The sequence below is a fragment of the Amblyomma mixtum genome, chromosome 6, assembly GCF_055824585.1.
Source record: "Amblyomma mixtum isolate Tamu chromosome 6, ASM5582458v1, whole genome shotgun sequence".
In the NCBI taxonomy this organism is placed as follows: Eukaryota; Metazoa; Arthropoda; class Arachnida; order Ixodida; family Ixodidae; genus Amblyomma; species Amblyomma mixtum.
Window position 1 is genome coordinate 80,102,498 of NC_143017.1, and position 17,752 is coordinate 80,120,249.

Sequence of the window (17,752 nt, forward strand, 5' to 3'; positions counted from 1 at the left end):
ATGTTATTTGATCACTCAAACAGGCGTCTATGTATATTGCTGATTTCGGCTATTAATTACGTAATTTCATAATAAATAGAATAGCACCGCCAATATTCGAAACCTAAACGACTCGTTCCGATGGGAGACATACTGGGTTCGAGACCCACGCTCCCGCAGTTTTCGTAGAATTTCAACACTGTCGTTCATGTTGTGAAAGCGTTCGTTGTCTGGCTGTGGTGATATATTTCAATGTCCATATAGCGCAACGAACATGGCTTAATCGAGGAGACTTGAATGTCTGATAAGCGGAAACACTCTATATCCGCATGCGGACGTCGAACTCAAGGCTTTTGAGATAAAAAAGCTGCCAGACGTCTCTTCTTTTCCGAGGGGAAGATACGAGGCGATAGCTGCGCAAGTGCGCATTCTACTCAAGATTATTTTTTCGTATTACTTCCGTAGGGCGCTGACGTTGCAGGACGCTGTCTTGCCATAATTACACCATTAGAGTAACTTATTCACATGCTGAAAATATCGAAAAAGGTCTTAAGCATTTGGCGTTTATATTTACTGCATCAGGGTACCTAGCAAGCACACTGACACTATTTTTGAACACATCAGCTTACTATTCTTGATAATCTAACGAGAAGTGAACATACCACTAAAATTTTATCTTTAATGGAACGTGGGTTGCTAACTCTTGCATGTGCTTTTATTTTTGAATACTACCATCTCCTCGCAACGCAAAATGCCTGCCAATAATTTTGTCTATAGGCACAATGCATTGCTTTCTCTTCAAGCACGATCAGACCAGGTACTCGAATAGCTTAGCGGAAAAAAGCAGGGTCATAGAAACAACCTCTCATTTGCTCCCCTTCACCTTGACTTTAAACGTAGCGGTCTGGTCATATAAATGATCCAATTTTATGCGGCATACCTATAATCACATGCTTTACTGAACAATGACGCCTCGCGTAATATCAGACGCACAGTTTTTTTTTGTTATTGTTAACCATACTCCATAGCGGAGAATACGCTCTCGCCAACCTCTGTAGAAACAAACCTCTACTTTTCCAAATTTGTACTCAGTGAAAACCGATGGTTCCTAATTGTGGCCTCGAGTACCACTCACGAAGTAATAGCTTGTTATTTGGCCACAGATCACCACAGAGAATGACCGCTCTCTCGCGCGCTGCATATCTGCAAGCGTTGGTGTTGCTCTCACTCCGCTCAGGTTCAAGTCCCGACATAATGTTCAGTCCGACATAATTTGCGTGATAAGACACATCGCGGTAGCTCAGTGGTTAAGGCGCTGGGCTGCTGAGTCCGAGGACTTGGGTTTAATTCGGGCCATGGAGGCCGCGTTCCTATGGAAGCGAAACTCAAGATGTCCATGTCGATGTCTTTGCACGTTAAAAACCCCCAGATAATGGGAGATAATCTGCAGCCTCGTTACGGTGTCTTTAATAGCGCGTGTATCGTTTGTAGGTTTAAATATCGCTGAAATTTACGTGACAATGCAGCAGTGAAGTTCTCCATGCTGTGCGTGTTTACCGTGTCTGTGCTAGCAGCAAACTATGTCCATTTCAGTTATTTGCTTTCCTCACTAACAGCAAACGTAAGGGATAATTTGCAGCCACGGCTGATGGCATTACGGGTCACGCGGCTTAGCAGCTTCGAGGAATGTCGGGAGGGAAGGCGCCCGCGAGTGGTCGACTGAGCAAAATTTTGGTTCACGTCTCCTCCACGAGTGTAGCCGCATACGGGAAGTAACGAGTCATGTCGAGCATTGACACGAACGACTACTCATTAGCCCGTGTTCCGCGAGAAGTGCGCTCTGTCCGGGTGGGCTATTACTGACCCTAGTGAACAAAGCTCCAGATGCAATAACCTCAAACAGGTTTTCCATTCATATCTCATACAAATAGCCGCCGCCGCGGTGGCTCAGTGGTTATGGTGCTCGGCTGCTGACCCGAAAGACGCGGGTTCGATGCCGGCTGCGGCGGTTGAATTTCTTTGGAGTAGAAATTCTAGAGGCTCGTGTACTGTGCGATGTCAGTGCACGTTAAAGAACCCCAGGTGGTCGAAATTTCCGGAGCCCTCCACTACGGCGTCTCTCATAGCCTTAGTCGCTTTGGGACGTTAAACTCCATAAACCAAACCAAACCATCATACAAATAGCCTCCATTCTTTAAAGAAATCATACACTTGTCACAGGGATTTCCTACGATGTTATACAAATTATATGACAATTGAATGACAACGCCTGCATGAGACCATTGTTTCATACAGGTTTTTTCAGCAGGGTCCAGCAGCTGTGCATCCGAGACAGTCTCGTATAATTTGTTAGTGACGACAAGCATCAGTAATAGGTGCATCCCAGAGAGGGCCTTTGTGTGCGAATCTGCATTGGGAATGGCTGCACTTGAAGTCAGTAGACATATCACCACTGTGAGAAAGTCAGCGTAGTAGTTAGAGCACATGGGTAGAAAGTGAATTTACGGAGGTCCCAATTGTCGTGAGTGATACTCGTAAATACATTGTCGGTTGACAGGACATGTCTTCCTTTCCCCAATCTTTGATTGCAAGAGTTAAAAGTGAATTTTGCTGATTAGGTGCGCTCACTGAAGACGGGGGCATAGGGGTTAAAAAGCGTTTTCAAGGGACTTTAAGCTGGTTTCGTCAGGTTGCTGTACGCGTCAGTCGTTTTGTAAACAATTTCTTCCTTTACTGTACTTTCAGTATTAATATAAATAAATAGTAAACATTTTCCTAAGTTGTCCGCGAAAAAGGTGATCAAGCAACATCGAACATGGCCTTTAGCATTCTTCTACTATCAATCATATAAAATATTCCTGAGCATCAACTAAAAGGGAAGAAAAAAGAGGAGGGTTTTAATGTAGTTAAACCGAGTAGACGTGCGAAAAAATGTGTTTAGGCTGGTTAGCTCATGGTTTTGTTTTTCTGGGTTGTCGGCACGTCTGGTGATGGTATTAATAATAACAATAATTCCTTTATTTTCCTTCACAACGGTGTGGGAGGCAGAGAGAAATAGCTGAGATTCTTGCTTGACAATCTCTGGTCTCCCCGAAACAAAAATACATGATACATCGAAAAAAAAATGCAAACAGCATGAGCATATCAGCAAAAATTGAGTAGAGGGACACTAAATGAAAATAACAGCGCAGAACAAAGAGGAATTTTTACACAAATATACAGAAATATACACTGCCGCAGCTGTAGCGTACTATACAGGAAGAAAGCGATTAAGCTGGGTGATTTTCTTGTTACTCGTTTAGTTTAAGCCTTACTTACGGCTGCCCTGAAGACCAAAGGCATTGAACGATAAGGCCTAAGGCTCTGATTACCTTGCAGAAATTTAGAGCTTGGGGTGGCATAGCAGCTCCACTATGTGACTAATAAGCAAACCATGTAGCCTGATTAATTTTGGCAAATCCGGCACGTACCATTATCGCCATTATTACTTCTGGCCTAAACTTCTCAGTCCGGATATCACCACTCTTCTTTTGTCAAGGGAAGGAGCACATCAAGCGCCTCTCATGGGCTCTAAATCCTTCGCGATCTGTAACCGTGCCCTGTGGCTTCTCCAACATGCTTGGCTAAAAATTGAAAAAATGTGAGAATTTCGAGATACTATTATGAAAATATTGAACGTAATCGGCCATTCTTCTGATACATAACAAATTCATTCTTTTAAAGTATTTCTATCGATCGCATCGAACAGTTAAGACTACTTCAGAAAGCCAATGGGGAACGCTTTTTGACTAAAGCAAGAGTGTTATTAGAACAAACGTTCAAGACTGCCGTCGGGTGATATTCGGATATATTGGTACTTGCACTGAAATCTTACATTATATGAAAAAAATTTCGTTCATAAAAAGGATTCCCGCTCAAAAATGCCTTTGTCCATTACTGTTGGGCTTGTCTCAGCCGTGCAGAGGAGATTTCATTTCGGAGAAACCAGGTCAACATCATCATCAGCCTCACTACGACCACTGCAGGCCAATGGCCTCTCCCATGTCTTTCCAACTAACCCTGTCCTTTGCCAGTTGCGGCCGCCGTATCGCCGAAAACTTCTTAGTCTCATCCACCCAACTAACTTTCTGCCGCCCCCTTGCTAGTGTTACATTTCGCCTTCGTCGTGAGGAAAAAAATCGGCGTGGTTGCAGCGGAATGCCGATGAGTCACGAAAGGCACACGGGGTCAACGCCTGAATGAGACACGGAAGCGGCGTCAGTCATCCACCCCGCATCTAGCCAGCCAGCTCGGCAGTACAGAAAGGAGTTAGCTGCCACGTTCGGCAGTACTAGACATTCCAAGGGGCCCGGGTGTCAGCCGGGTCCAGTCATCAAGTTGACAGCAGCAACCGTCTTCCAGGAAGAAGTGGCCAGCGACCGTTTCCCCTACACCGCGCACGTGCGACCCTGCACGCGCGACCACATGAAAAGCGCGGGAACGCTCTTCGAGAACCTTCCAGAATCTGCGCGACGCAGATGGCATCCTTCTCTCTCTCCCAACACGTGACGGGGACGTGTTCCCTATTGAGAGAGTGCGTGACGAGTGCCACAGTGAACTTTCAGGACACTCTTTCCTCGACAAGCCCGGCCCCCATCTAGGGAGCCCAGGGAAAGGAAAGGCTATAAAACTCGGCGCCTTGGACCGCCGAGTAGCTCCTGACCATCTGAGCTCATCGTCATGTAGCTTCTCGTCATCAAGCTCCTTGTTGTTGAGACTCTCTTACTGAGAGGTTCTCCCAGTTTTTTTTTGTATATATGTAAATTCACTTGTATAAAGTTCTTCTTCTTGTCTTTCCCTTAAACCTCGTCTCCGACCTTCCTCATCCCCTCTCCGGCACGACCATGCTACCTGAGCTGAGCCGCAATAACTGGTGGCAGCGGTGGGATGCTGCTACCACCTTGATCTTTAATAACTGGTGGCAGCGGCGGGATGCTGCTACCACCTGATCTTTAATAACTGGTGGCAGCGGTGGGATGCTGCTACCACCTTGATCTTTAATAACTGGTGGCAACGGTGGGATGCTGCTACCACCTGATCTTTAATAACTGGTGGCAGCGGTGGGATGCTGCTACCACCTTGATCTTTAATAACTGGTGGCAGCGGTGGGATGCTGCTACCACCTTGATCTTTAATATTAAACTGGTGGCAGCGGTGGGATGCTGCTACCACCTTGATCTTTAATAACTGGTGGCAGCGGTGGGATGCTGCTACCACCTGATCTTTAATAACTGGAGGCAGCGGTGGGATGCTGCTACCACCTGATCCTTAATAACTGGTTGCCAGCGGTGGAATCGAGTCAACGGACGCCAACGGAGAGATTCGGTCAACGGGACGCTGAGCAGCAGAACGGCTAGTCGGGAGCAGTGCAACAGCCCTTTGTGATGACTGGTTGCCTGCAGCGGAACGACTGCGCTGAATTCTTGGCTGCAAGTGGAATCGAGACAACGGACGCCAGCGGAGAGGTGCGGTCAACAGTATACTGAGCAGCAGATCGGCGAGCCGGGAGCAGTGCAACAGCCCTTTGTGATGACTGGTTGCCTGCAGCGGAACGGCTGCGCTGGTTTCTTGGCTGCGAGGTTTGGTGAGTGCGGGATTTTCCTCTACTAAGTTTTGCCAGGCTTTTGTTAAGTGTCAGAAACAGAGCTGGTAATTGGGATTGTCGTTGCTGCCGGGTTAGTGCGGCAAGACAATAGCGGGCAGTAGAGAAAGCAGCACTCGGAGCGGCCATGTATTTGAGGACGCTGCGCAAACCGAAGTTACTGGAGCTTGCAAAGGAGTTGTGTCTGGATGTCTCAGACAACCTCAGAAAACCAGAACTGCTAAAGGCTATTCTTGCGTTGGAGGCTGAAGATGACGAGCTCGCGGAATGCCTGGAGACCATTGAGGAAAGAGAAATGGCAAAGAAAAAGGAGGAGGAACTTGAGAGAGAAAAGGCAAAAGAAAAGAAGGAACTAGAACGCAGAGAAAAACGAGAGAAAGAGGAGCAGGAGCGACAGCGGGAAATCAGGCATAAACTTAACGCGATCGGAAGTATAAGAACGCGATCTCGGTTAAGTATGTTCAGGAAAGGGGAAAATTTCAGGACTTTTCTTGAAAATTTTGAGAAAATTTGCATGGAGGAGCAGCTAGACCAGGGTGGTTGGCCAATTGTGTTGATGGGAGTCCTCCCGTGTGAAGCCAGCAACGTATTAGCGCGGTTGTCTGACGAGGATGCCCACAACTATGCGATAGCTAAAGGTGCGCTTTTCCGGCATTTTAGACTGTGCGCAGGGGTCGAATTCACGAGCTAAATTGGCAATAGTCAGCTACCTCGCGAGAGTGTCAGGGACCGAGTTGGGAGCTCAGCTCAGTCGCCGGATGACACGGCTGCTGTTCAGAAGTGGCGGTATAGGACAGGTTTGGTCCAGGAAAGAAACACCACTTCAGCAGCGAGGACCGATGATCTCGGTCGAAAAACTAGCGAAAGGTGGAAATCCGCAAGCCACAAGGGCTCAAGGGATAGTTTTGGCACTAATGCTAGGGAAGAGGAAAGGTGCAAAGCGGTAGTTGCCAGCTCAGAAGAGCATGCACTTTCCGGGATGGAGGCGCATTTCTGCGGTCAAGGGGTTAGTACCCTGGAGAAAAACGCCGAAGGTCTCAGTGACCAGGGAAATGTAGTCCTTGGGTCACGTGAGGAAGGTCATTACGGGAATTTAGTGAAGGCCGGGTTTAATGGGAACCTAGAGCAAACTGCGAGTTGCATGAATCCCAACGACAACAAAGCCGAGCGATCTGCTTTGTTAGCAAGCACTGACAACGCTAACAAAGTCAAGGCGGCCGTCTGTAGCCCTGAGGCAGAGGGTATTTTGAAATGTGAGGCTGATGTTTTCTCTCAGGAAGAGAGTAGTGGACTCACAGGCCGGAGCAGTGAGGGAATCAAGAGAGACATTTCTTCGATGCGGCCGGCGAACAGCAGTAGCCAGGTATTGGACACAGCGCTTTGCTGTAAGGAGAGCGACTGCGAATCACCTGAGTGCACCGCTGAAACCCAAGGGCCGATAGCATCGTTAGCTATCGAGGGTGGTTCAGATCAAGTTGCGGGCCAGGAAGTTAGTGTCGTAGGGTGAAGCTGTAAGCCTCAGGAGAGCAAGTTATGCTCAGACGAAAGTAAGGTGCCGTCAGAACGGTTGGATACTGCGATGCGCAGTGCCTCACCGAAAGCACGAGCCGATAGTTGGAATTCAAGAGAGAAATGCGGCTCGGTGCTGCGTCGAAGAGCAGAGGCGAAGGGGGAGGTCACCGCAGGAAAGGGAGGCGCGCAGGAGAAAACAGTCAGGGCAGTTTCTGGAAAGCGGCCGCGCGCAAGGAGAGCGAAGCCAAGGCGTAGACCGCTGAAAAAGGACGAAGGACGGGCCCAGAACATTGTAGGGGTTAAGGCAGGTCAACAACGTAATCGTCGGAGACTGCCACCGCGACACTCTAGATGCGATAGGCACCGTACGAAAGCCAAGCCGCCTAGGCGGGTTCAGACAAAACGAAAGCCACCTGCCCGATTGTGGAGACACTGCAGATGTTGCAGGACGAGTGAAACACGTAGCGGGCCAGAGAAAAGCACGCATTGCTACCTCACGAGGGAACGCAGCCACCGTGAACGCAGCAGAACGCGCTCCAGTCAAAAAAAGAAACGAGGGAGTTTCCGCAATCGAGAGAGTACACGCAGGCATTTCTTTTATCCACGACCGTCACCCCCTCGTATTCAACTGTTCAAGTGCTGCTCAGACGTTGGAGACGCGCGGGCGGGGTGCGGAACAAATCGTTGTTGCATGGCGTGTGGAGCTCTCAGGTGTCAACGCGCAGTTAGGCCCCTCGATTTTTGTCGGTTGTCGGCAGCTAAAGCCACTGTCGGTCTGCGACCGCGCAGGGCGCGGCTGAAGAATGGGCCACCCCTTCGAGTCGCGAAGTGGGTCGTTAGCAGCATATTCTAAGAATGAGTCTATGCTGTTTGGTTTTTCTTTTTTTTTTTGCTGCAGAAGAAAAAAGTTTTGAGCATGTATAGTTTCTTAAATGCTCTTTGTTAGTTTTCGCAGCATCGATATAGCGTTTCTTTGATGCAAAAGGGTTTTGCACCATGCACTTCTGGTAGCGTCCGCTGACACGCGGAAGTGCTAGCAAGATGGGCCACTGTAGGTCACTAGCATAAGCGCCTGGAGTCGCTTTGTTTTTTTGACATTAGGGAGATTAATGTGACTTTGACTGCGATGTTGAGTGAATCTTTGCAGGGTTATGCAAGGTGACGGCAGTATGATGCCATGCAGAATGAAGGGGAAACAAGCGCGTTCGTAAATCTTGTCATCATTACGAATCGAACGGCGTTACAAATAGGGGAGTCTCCAAGGTAATGCCGATGGCTAAAGCCGAGGTCCCTAACGCAAGAATCAGCATCAAAGTTGCTGCTTACTGGTGTTTTTTTTTTCCTGATATAGGCTTTTCAACATATTGTTCTTGCTTTTTTGTTTCAAAGTGAGACAGGTTTTGCAGTGTAATGTGCAGATTTGTGGACACTGGGTGCTGCTGGACTCCTCCCAGGGATTAAATGACTGAATAGGAGGGAAAGAGCCTGGCATTGCTTAGTGTGGATTGTGTCGTGCTTGCTGACTAAGAGGTTGGGTTTTCGGCGTAGTTCTAACGCTAGCGGGGGAACAGTCATTTTGAAGTCACGTTGCAGTGCCCTTTGTGAATCTGAACGCGCGAAGGAAGCCTTCGAGGGGCGCTGGGCTCAAGAAGCAACGAGAGATTACCGACTCCGGCTAAAAGCAGCCTCGAGCGACATCCCTCCGGACAGCGGATGCAGTCCCCTGTCCATCGGGATCTCCTTCTCCCGGCGGGGCAGTCTGTTAAGTTTCGCCTTCGTCGTGAGGAAAAAATCGGCGTGGTTGCAGCGTAATGCCGATGAGTCACGAAAGGCACGCGGGGTCAACGCCTGAATGAGCCACGGAAGCGGCGTCAGTCATCCACCCCGCATCTAGCCAGCCAGCTCGGCAGTACCGAAAGAAGTTAGCTGCCACGTTCGGCAGTACTAGACATTCCAAGGGGCCCGGGTGTCAGCCGGGTCCAGTCATCAAGTTGACAGCAGCAACCGTCTTCCAGGAAGTAGTGGCCAGCGACCGTTTCCCCTACACCGCGCACGTGCAACCCTGCACGTGCGACCACATGAAAAACGCGGGAACGCTCTTCGAGAACCTTCCAAAATCTGCGTGACGCAGATGGCATCCTTCTCTCTCTCCCAACACGTGACGGGGACGTGTTCCCTATTGAGAGAGTGTGTGACGAGTGCCACAGTGAACTTTCAGGACACTCTTTCCTCGACAAGCCCGGCCCCCATCTAGGGAGCCCAGGGAAAGGAAAGGCTGTAAAAATCGGCGCCTTGGACCGCCGAGTAGCTCCTGACCATCTGAGCTCATCGTCATGTAGCTTCTCGTCATCAAGCTCCTTGTTGTTGAGACTCTCTTACTGAGAGGTTCTCCCAGTTGCTTTTTGTATATATGTAAATTCACTTGTATAAAGTTCTTCTTCTTGTCTTTCCCTTAAACCTCGTCTCCGACCTTCCTCATCCCCTCTCCGGCACGACCATGCTACCTGAGCCGCAATAACTGGTGGCAGCGGTGGGCTGCTGCTACCACCTGATCTTTAATACTAGGCATGCCTTCTCTTGGAATCCACTCCGTAACCCTTAAGGAGAAGCGATTATCTTGCCTTTGCATTGCATGCACTGCCCAAGCCCATTTCTTCCTCTTGATTTCGACTAAGATGTCATTAACCCGCGTTTGTTCCCTCACCCACTCCGCCCGCTTCCGATCTCTAAACGTTACACCTATCATTTTTCTTTACATAGCTCGCTGCGTTGTCCTTAACTTAAGCTGAACTCTGTTAGCCTCCACGCTCCTGCCCCGTAGGTCGGTGCCACTAAAATACAGCTGTTGTAGGCTGTTCTCTTGAGGAATATTGGTAAACTGCTATTCATGATCTGAGAGAACCTGCCATATATGCGCTCCACCCTATTCTAATTCTTCTAGTTATTTCCCTCTCATTTTGCGGATGAGCGGTGGCTACCTGCCCTAAGTAGACATATTCTCTTACTACTTCCAGCACCTCGCTACCAATTGCGAACTGCTCTTCTCTTGCTAGACTGTCAAACACTGCATTGGTTGTCTGCATGTTAATTTTTAGCCGCACGGTTCTGCTCTGCCTGTCTAACTCATTGATCATGCTTTGCAGTACATGTTCTGAGAGATTTAGCAAGGCAATGTCATCTACTAATCGCAGGTTACTTAGGTATTCTCCACTAAATCATATCCCCAACTGTTTTCATTTCAGGCCCCGGAATAACTCCTGTAAACAGACGGTGAATAGCACTGGCGAGACCGTGTCTCCTTGCCTGACACCTTTCCTTATTAGAATTTTATTGCTGACTTTATGGAGGACTATAGTAGCTGTGCAATCTTTATAGAAATCTTCCAATATTGTTCACATAACACTCTTCTACATCAGGTCAAATTTAACCTTATGCTGTTGTCACTCAGAACTGACTTGAAGTTTAAAGCTTGGCGAGGGTACCGAGACCCGGGTGTCCAGTATGCCTTCGAAAGTGGGGGGAGCCGACAGTTACAATTTTCTGTGGATCTGCCCAGCTTTACAACCGGCAAGGCCCCGGCGCCTGAGCACACCCCGTTTTTCGCCGGACAGTTTTGCATCCTATGATGCTTGCACGGAGGGACCACATTATCGGTCAATCCTAAACTTCAATCCATCGGCCAGCCTCTTTTCATTATTTAGCCATTCTCCTTGCTTCATCCATGCGGTCATTTTCTTTCTATGCCCCGAGGAGACTCTCCGTCTATCGCCTTTTTCACGCGTGAAGTGGCAGCAGGAGTAGTTTTGCCCCGTTCACCGATCAAGGCGACACGTAATGTGCTCAAGCCGCCGCAGTCGCTCAGTGGTTATGGTGCTAGGCTGTTGACCCGAAAGACATGGTCGGATTTTGATGGAGGCAAAATGCTGAAGGCTCGTATACTGTGCGATTTCAGTGCACGTTAAAGAACCCCAGTTGTTCGAAATTATTTGGAGCCCTCCACTACGTCGTCCTTCATAGCCTGAGTTGCTTTGGGAAGATAAACTGCTTAAAACCAAATCGAACTAATGTGTTCAAGCAAATTTGCTTGAATGAGAGTTTCTAGTTGCTGGCATCACAAATGCTATCCCAAAAACTTGAAAACCCCGGAGTAAAGCTGTTTATCTAAGGAGGCGGTAACATATGTTAGCTGCTGCTTTTTCCATTTCTATTTTTTTTTTCAGAAAGCTCACGTTCGCCGGCTCGAGGCCGAGCGAAAAATTCTGCTTCTCTATTTTCATGAAGGCATCTACTTTCGCCATCTAAGATTACGGAGAGCAGATACAATGATGTCTTCATTACGTTTCATTTTGACTTCGCTAGTGTTGTGAGAGGTGGCCGTGGTAAGAACCGTTCCACCACGGCTTGAGTGCTCCCTGGCCTCCCAAAGCATCAACGTGCGTCGAACAAACGCTGCGGAAAAAATGGTGACTTTCAATCATTCAGACTTACTAATTGCGGAATTCCGGGTGAGTTACGATAGCATAGGTCAAGTGTCCCGCCAGACAATGCAACATTTATAGATTACGATCTTGCGCAAATACGGAAACTATGCTTGTGCAGTCCTCGTGATAGGAATAGAGATGATAATGGGAAGTATGGGTCGATGATGAGCACTCTTGACGCTCCCGGAGAGACTTCTTTTTTTCAGCCATAGCTTTTAGTCGGATGCAGTTTCGCGTCGTCCGAATCCGTGTTTTTGATGACGTCAACACCACAGAAAAGGCGGGCCGTCCGGAGCAGTACTCTGAAGACGAACTTCGCGAGTTTCTCCGCGGACGCAAACGCAAGCGACATCTACATGAAAACCTGCAGTTGCATGTTCCTTAAAGGAATTAATAGCGTCCACGACATGACGATCCTTACATGCGACCACGCGTTGCCGGAAAACAGAAGAACTACGATTGTGCCCCCCTGTTGTTTGAGTGTCAGTCAGACGCTAACTCGTTCAGCTAGCGCGTTCGGTCAGGGAGAAATTCTCTCAATTTCTGCTAATTTCAATCGATTCATCGGTAACATCATGGGGAGGCTGGGGTAACGACCAGCTAGTGCTTAAATTTGCATCATCGCTAATGGTCACCTTAGGCTTCAATCAGTTTCTACCATATTTGGTTTATATTATAATTAGTCCTTTGAAAAGCACCAGCTTAGCACCTTGGCTCGAATTTTACACGACTGAGCAATGCATCCGTGACCTAATGCTGTGTAATAGAATGCCACAGCCGAACAGCCACCAATGCTGGCACGGTGTACGAGTCACGTGAAAATGGCATGGAGCGCTGCTCTTTGACTTAAACAAGCTGGAGTTAGGGGTATCAAAAATACGGTGATATATATTGGCCAACAGATGCGGTAGTGCAACGCTCTCGTGTAGGCAATTATGGCTGGTATATTTTATACCTGAAATTTTAAAGGAGATCGTAGGCACATAGCTTTTTCAAAACAGCTCGCGTCTCTATTGTCATGTTCGAGGCTCTTACGTCCCTTTTAAGTGGCGCTGTTAACTTTCAGCGAAAATTCGGCTGGGTTGTTTGTTGTGTATCCTCGGAAATCACAGAGAATAGGTTAGCTAGGGACCAGTGTCGCAAGCGTCGTGCATTTCAAGTCTGATAGTTTCTTTTTATGTAAACACACTAAATCTATCGCTACCCGTGGATCGTTGATAGTCTGCCCTTTAGGGCACACAGAAGAATGTTGTCATTTTAAACTTTATTTTCCTTCGCAATCATGTCTTTATACTGAAAGTCAATAACACCGCAATTATGAACGCTTGCTATTTATACATGTTAAGACCGTGCGATGTCAGTGAGCGTTAGAGAACTCCAGGTGGTCGAAATTTCTAGAGCTCTTAACTACGGCGTCCCTCAGCCTGCGTCACTTTCGCACGTTAAACCCACATATACCATAAACCAAATATGTTAAGACTGAAGTAAAGATCACATATTACCAATTCCCAAATTCAGGCTTTACTTTTACGCCGCCATTCTTCCAGTAGTATTTTACTCATTTCGATTTTTTAGCACGTAAGCTAATCCCCTCAGTGTCCAGGACACCCATGGCATTCGGAAGGCTGACATCCGTCGGATTATCTGAGGATGGGCATTTCGATATTCTAGCTAAGCATTTCACTTATAGCATTATCATTTTTACTCGCTGAGTGTGCACAATCTGCTTTGAAAAATTCCCTTGCTTTATTCCATCTTATAAAATCTTCCGAAGGTTTAAATACCAGGGCTGTTATCGCCAGTGTTTTCCTTCCTGACTTAATACTAAACTCTTCAACATGGGTGGACAGCAGGCTTCCTTTCTAGGTATTTTATTTTTCGTTGTTCTCAAACGTCTTTCCGTCCCGACAGTTCACTGAACGCCCTTTCTTTCGATTCCATTTAGAATAATTACTGGATTGTGCTGGTTAGTTTTCGAATGATTTCTTCCAATTTTGAACTGTGTTCGTACGTACGCAAGAGGAAAACCCTGAGCATCTTCGTACTCTTCGAATGCTATTCAAAAGCGTTCATTTTTTGAAAGTCCTTCACTACAAAGAAGACACGTTTCTTGTTTAGGAGTATTTTTCTATCCACAGTTCTTCAGTGTACAACTAATGTCAATCTTCCAACTGCACTTAGTTTCACTAAAAGCCTACTTTACACTTCGCAATACAGCCGCGAGCAGAACGACCGATGCATGGCCAGTCCAGGTAGGTACTGCTCCCTAGCGCCGTGCGCGTGAGCCATTTGAAACTACGGCCAACTGTATTTCCCCTCGGCGTCGATTGGCGGCAGCACGAAATCTATCAGTTTTTTTTTTTCAGCTTAGGGAGCCTACACAGAAGCTCCCTAGGCTCCTTAGGCTCCCTATTTGAGCTCTGAAGTCTACACAGCTTTCAAGGCTTATTAGGCTCGTTATCGGAGTTCTGAAGCATACACTAGAGCAAGCTCTAGTTCTGGATTTGCACAGGAAAATAATCGCTTAAAAAAATAGTGAACGAGGCCGCAGTAGCCCAGTGGTTAGGGCGCTCAGCTACTGAGCCGGAATACCCAGGTTCGAACCCTACCGTGTGCTGAGGAGCCCGTGTGCTGTGCGTTGTCAGTGCACGTTAAAAAAATTGGCTGTGGATGGATGGATGAAAACAACTTTATTACACAACAAAAAAATCTTCCAGGGTGGTCCCCTACTGATCCAGGAGTCCACGGGCTTGTGCTTCACGTAAAGCCCGATCCAGCAGCCATTTCTGGCCGGCGGGCTGAGCGGTCCGTTAAGCAGCCTCCCAGGAAGAATTAGTGAGATTGGGGATGTGTGGTACTGCATTTGGGGAAGGATATTCCCAAAGGTAGTGGAAAAGTGTGGATATGGGCACGCCACAGGTGGTACAATCAGGAGAAAAGGTGGGGTGAAAGCATGAGAGACGGTGGGGGGAAATAAAACAGCCTGTCTGTAATTGTCGCCATGTGGCGCTGGATGAGGGCGACAAGGTACTGTGGGGTGGTGGCAGTGTCATGCGGCTGAGTTTGTAGAATGGTGTGATATGATGATATGTAGAGAGGACCGATGGGGCCTCTTTCGCTGGGTTGGGTGCCTGATCATCCGGGGCTCTGGAGGAGAGTTCTCGGGCCAGCGCATGAACGCGCTCATTAAGGCCGATTCACACGACGGACCGTTCGCCCGCGGCCCACGCACTATGTATTCATGCGTCAGCACATTGAGAGGCGCCCTGTCGGCCGCGGCCTCTCACGCCCGCGGCCCGCGCACTACGTGTTCATGCGTCAGCACATTGAGAGGCGCCCTGTCGGCCGCGGCCTCTCACGGCCGGCAGCGCGCCTCTCAATGTGCTGACGCATGAATACGTAGTGCGCGGACCGCGGGCGAACGGTCCGCCGTGTGAATCGGCCTTTACCGGGGATCGAGGCATGCCCAGGGACCCACGACAGAGTAACCGGTCGAGAGAGGTGACTGTGGCAAGAATACGATGTGTTGCCGGCGTCGCCACGCCATTTAGGTAGTGGCGGTACGCGGCCTGGGAATCTGCAAATTTCGGTTACGTTTTTGTCAATGGTGGAGTGGGCCAGAGCAAGTGCGATGGCGGCTCCTTCCGCTTCTGCAGGCGAATTAGTGCGGATAATGGGGGCGGCCCCCGTTGTGCCATCTTCATAGGCTACGACTGGCGTGAAATATCCTCGTTTCGAATTTTCTGCCGCGTCGACATAAAGGATATCGCAGCGGTTGCTGTATGTTTTCGTGTAATAGCTGTGATTTGACCAATGGCCATCCCGAGTAGGATTGCGTAAGCAACGGCGCGGCAATCGCAGCGGCGGCGGCATCTCAGGGGGCACTTTGACTGTGTAGAGTGCGTAGAGTCGAAAATGTTTTCCCCACCACTTTGCCTCTGTGGCACTGGTGACGTCACCACTAGATGACATCATACATTATTGAGTATTAAGTACTAAGTAATGACAAATGGCTAATTATTGACTAATGATGCTAATCAACTGCTAATTAATGATGCTTAAGCTTCACCTTTAGGAGTGGAACGCGACAGCGTTTTGTAGCGTTTCAGGGAGTCCACGGAACGCCACCACCCGTTCGGCGCGATGCCTTGCCCTTTGAACGCAACGCTCTTTGAGGAAAGGAAATGGCGCAGTAATTCCTGTCATGTCGGTGGACACCTGAACCGCACCGTACAGGAAGGGAGGAAGTCGGCGTGAAAGAAGAGAGAGAAATAGGAGCCGTAATGAAGAAAATGAAATTCTATTTGAGGAAAGGAAATTAAGCAGTAGCTGTCTCACACTCGCTCCTCGCGCATGCGCAGTTGGGGCTCTCCAGGGCTCCGCAAAATCGCTCACACCTAGCGTAGTGTTGCTTCCGCAACAAAATCCCCAGTAGTCGAAATAATTGCGGAACCCTCCACTATGGACACCTCTTTCTTCTTTCACTCCCACCTTTATCTTTTCCCTTACTGCGCGGTGGGCGCATCCACCGAGATGTGACACATATGCTGCGCCATTTCCTTTCCTCAAAAAGCAATTTTCAGTTTTCTTTTTCCTTGGGCAGAAGCAAAAAAATATCACAGTTTTCAGTTACCGTTGTGCACGCTGGCAACTAGTGGGCGAAGTTTCAGACTTCTCTTAAGTTTAGTAAAAAGCGAGCGAGCGCATTTCGCCCTTCAGCAAATGTGCATATACTTCGCCAGTACTACCAGACCACGGTAAATGAAAGGGGACTGAAAACTTCCGTTTGGAAAATATTAGAATAAACGCCCTCAGAATCCTTCAAAAGTAATGCGTAGATTGGGCGTGCTAGTTTGGATAGTAGCAGAATAAGGGTGCGGACAAATCAGCCCGAATAAACGGTTCAACTGGAGTATGCGTTTCGCTGTCTGATGGCGGCGCTCGAGCGATCGTTTAGCGCGGGCGCTCGCGTCACATTACTTGAGAACGTGGCTGGTACTTGGTATACCGTTCAAAAGGCGAAAGCCTTTATTGCCTCATACTGGCTTTAGCAGCCGTGTCGGCAGATGTGTACGCGTTTTGACGGGTACAGTCCGCCGAGATATGCGAGACAGTTACTGCTTAATTTACTTTCCTCAAAAACAATTTTCAGTTTCGTCATTATGGCTTCCTTTCTCTTTCGTACACTCCCACTTCTTCCCTTCCTGTACGGCGCGGTTCGGGTCTCCACAGAGATGAAAGAGAATTACTGCGCCATTTCCTTTCCTCAAAAAGCGTTGCGTTCAAAGGGAAGACATTGCGCCGAACGGGTGGTGGAGTTCCTCCCTTCCTGTACGGTGCGGTTCGGGTGTCCACCGAAATGACAGAGAATTACTGCGCCATTTCCTTTCCTCAAAAGGCGTTGCGTTCAAAGGGCAAGACATCGCGCCCAACGTGTGGTGGCGTTCTTCCATTCCTGTACGGTGTGGTGCGGGTGTCCACCGAGATCACAGAGAATTACTGCGCCATTTCCTTTCCTCAAAAAGCGTTGCGTTCAAAGGGCAAGACATCGCGCCGAGTGAACACATTTCGGGAGCTTCGAGAGGCCCACTTAGTCAACCAATACACGCGTCTTGCACAGACCACGTCCGGTCGCCGCCTCTTGGACCGGCTACACATCAAACATGACTACCATATTGAGGAAAGGGAGAGAGTGCCAGAACCCTGGAGACGCGCCCTCCGGGTCCGACCCCTTCCCCGCAACATGTCCAGAGAAGACCATAGCGGTCGTCGCCAGGCGCGCGCGGAAGCGTTGGCGCGATACTATGGTAACCAACAACATGTGTATTACGTGGACGTTGCCGGCCCACACCACGGGGTGTGGTACACGGCCGCAGTCGTACACAATACAAACACAGTCAACGGGCTCACTTTCAAAGCCTACAGCGCAACACACGCGGAGGAGATTGCCATTGCTCTTGCTCTCACTACTCCCAAGTCGAAACACATCATCACCGACTCGCGAGGGGCCTGTCGGAACTACGAGTTGGGCTGGGCTCCCCCGCTTGCCTGGCGCATACTGGAATATAGCTGTCGATCTGAAGATCCAACTCCACGCAACCTGATTTGGGCCCCCGGTCCCCAGGGACTCCAGAGAAAC

The 17,752-nt window shown here is 48.7% G+C and overlaps 1 protein-coding gene across 1 annotated transcript in view; it reads left to right on the forward strand.

The window, feature by feature from the left end:
• LOC149339499 (putative cytochrome P450 49a1) overlaps window positions 1–17,752 on the forward strand; it is a 46,025-nt gene that overhangs the window by 571 nt on the left and 27,702 nt on the right. The gene's annotated exons all lie outside the window — the stretch shown is intronic.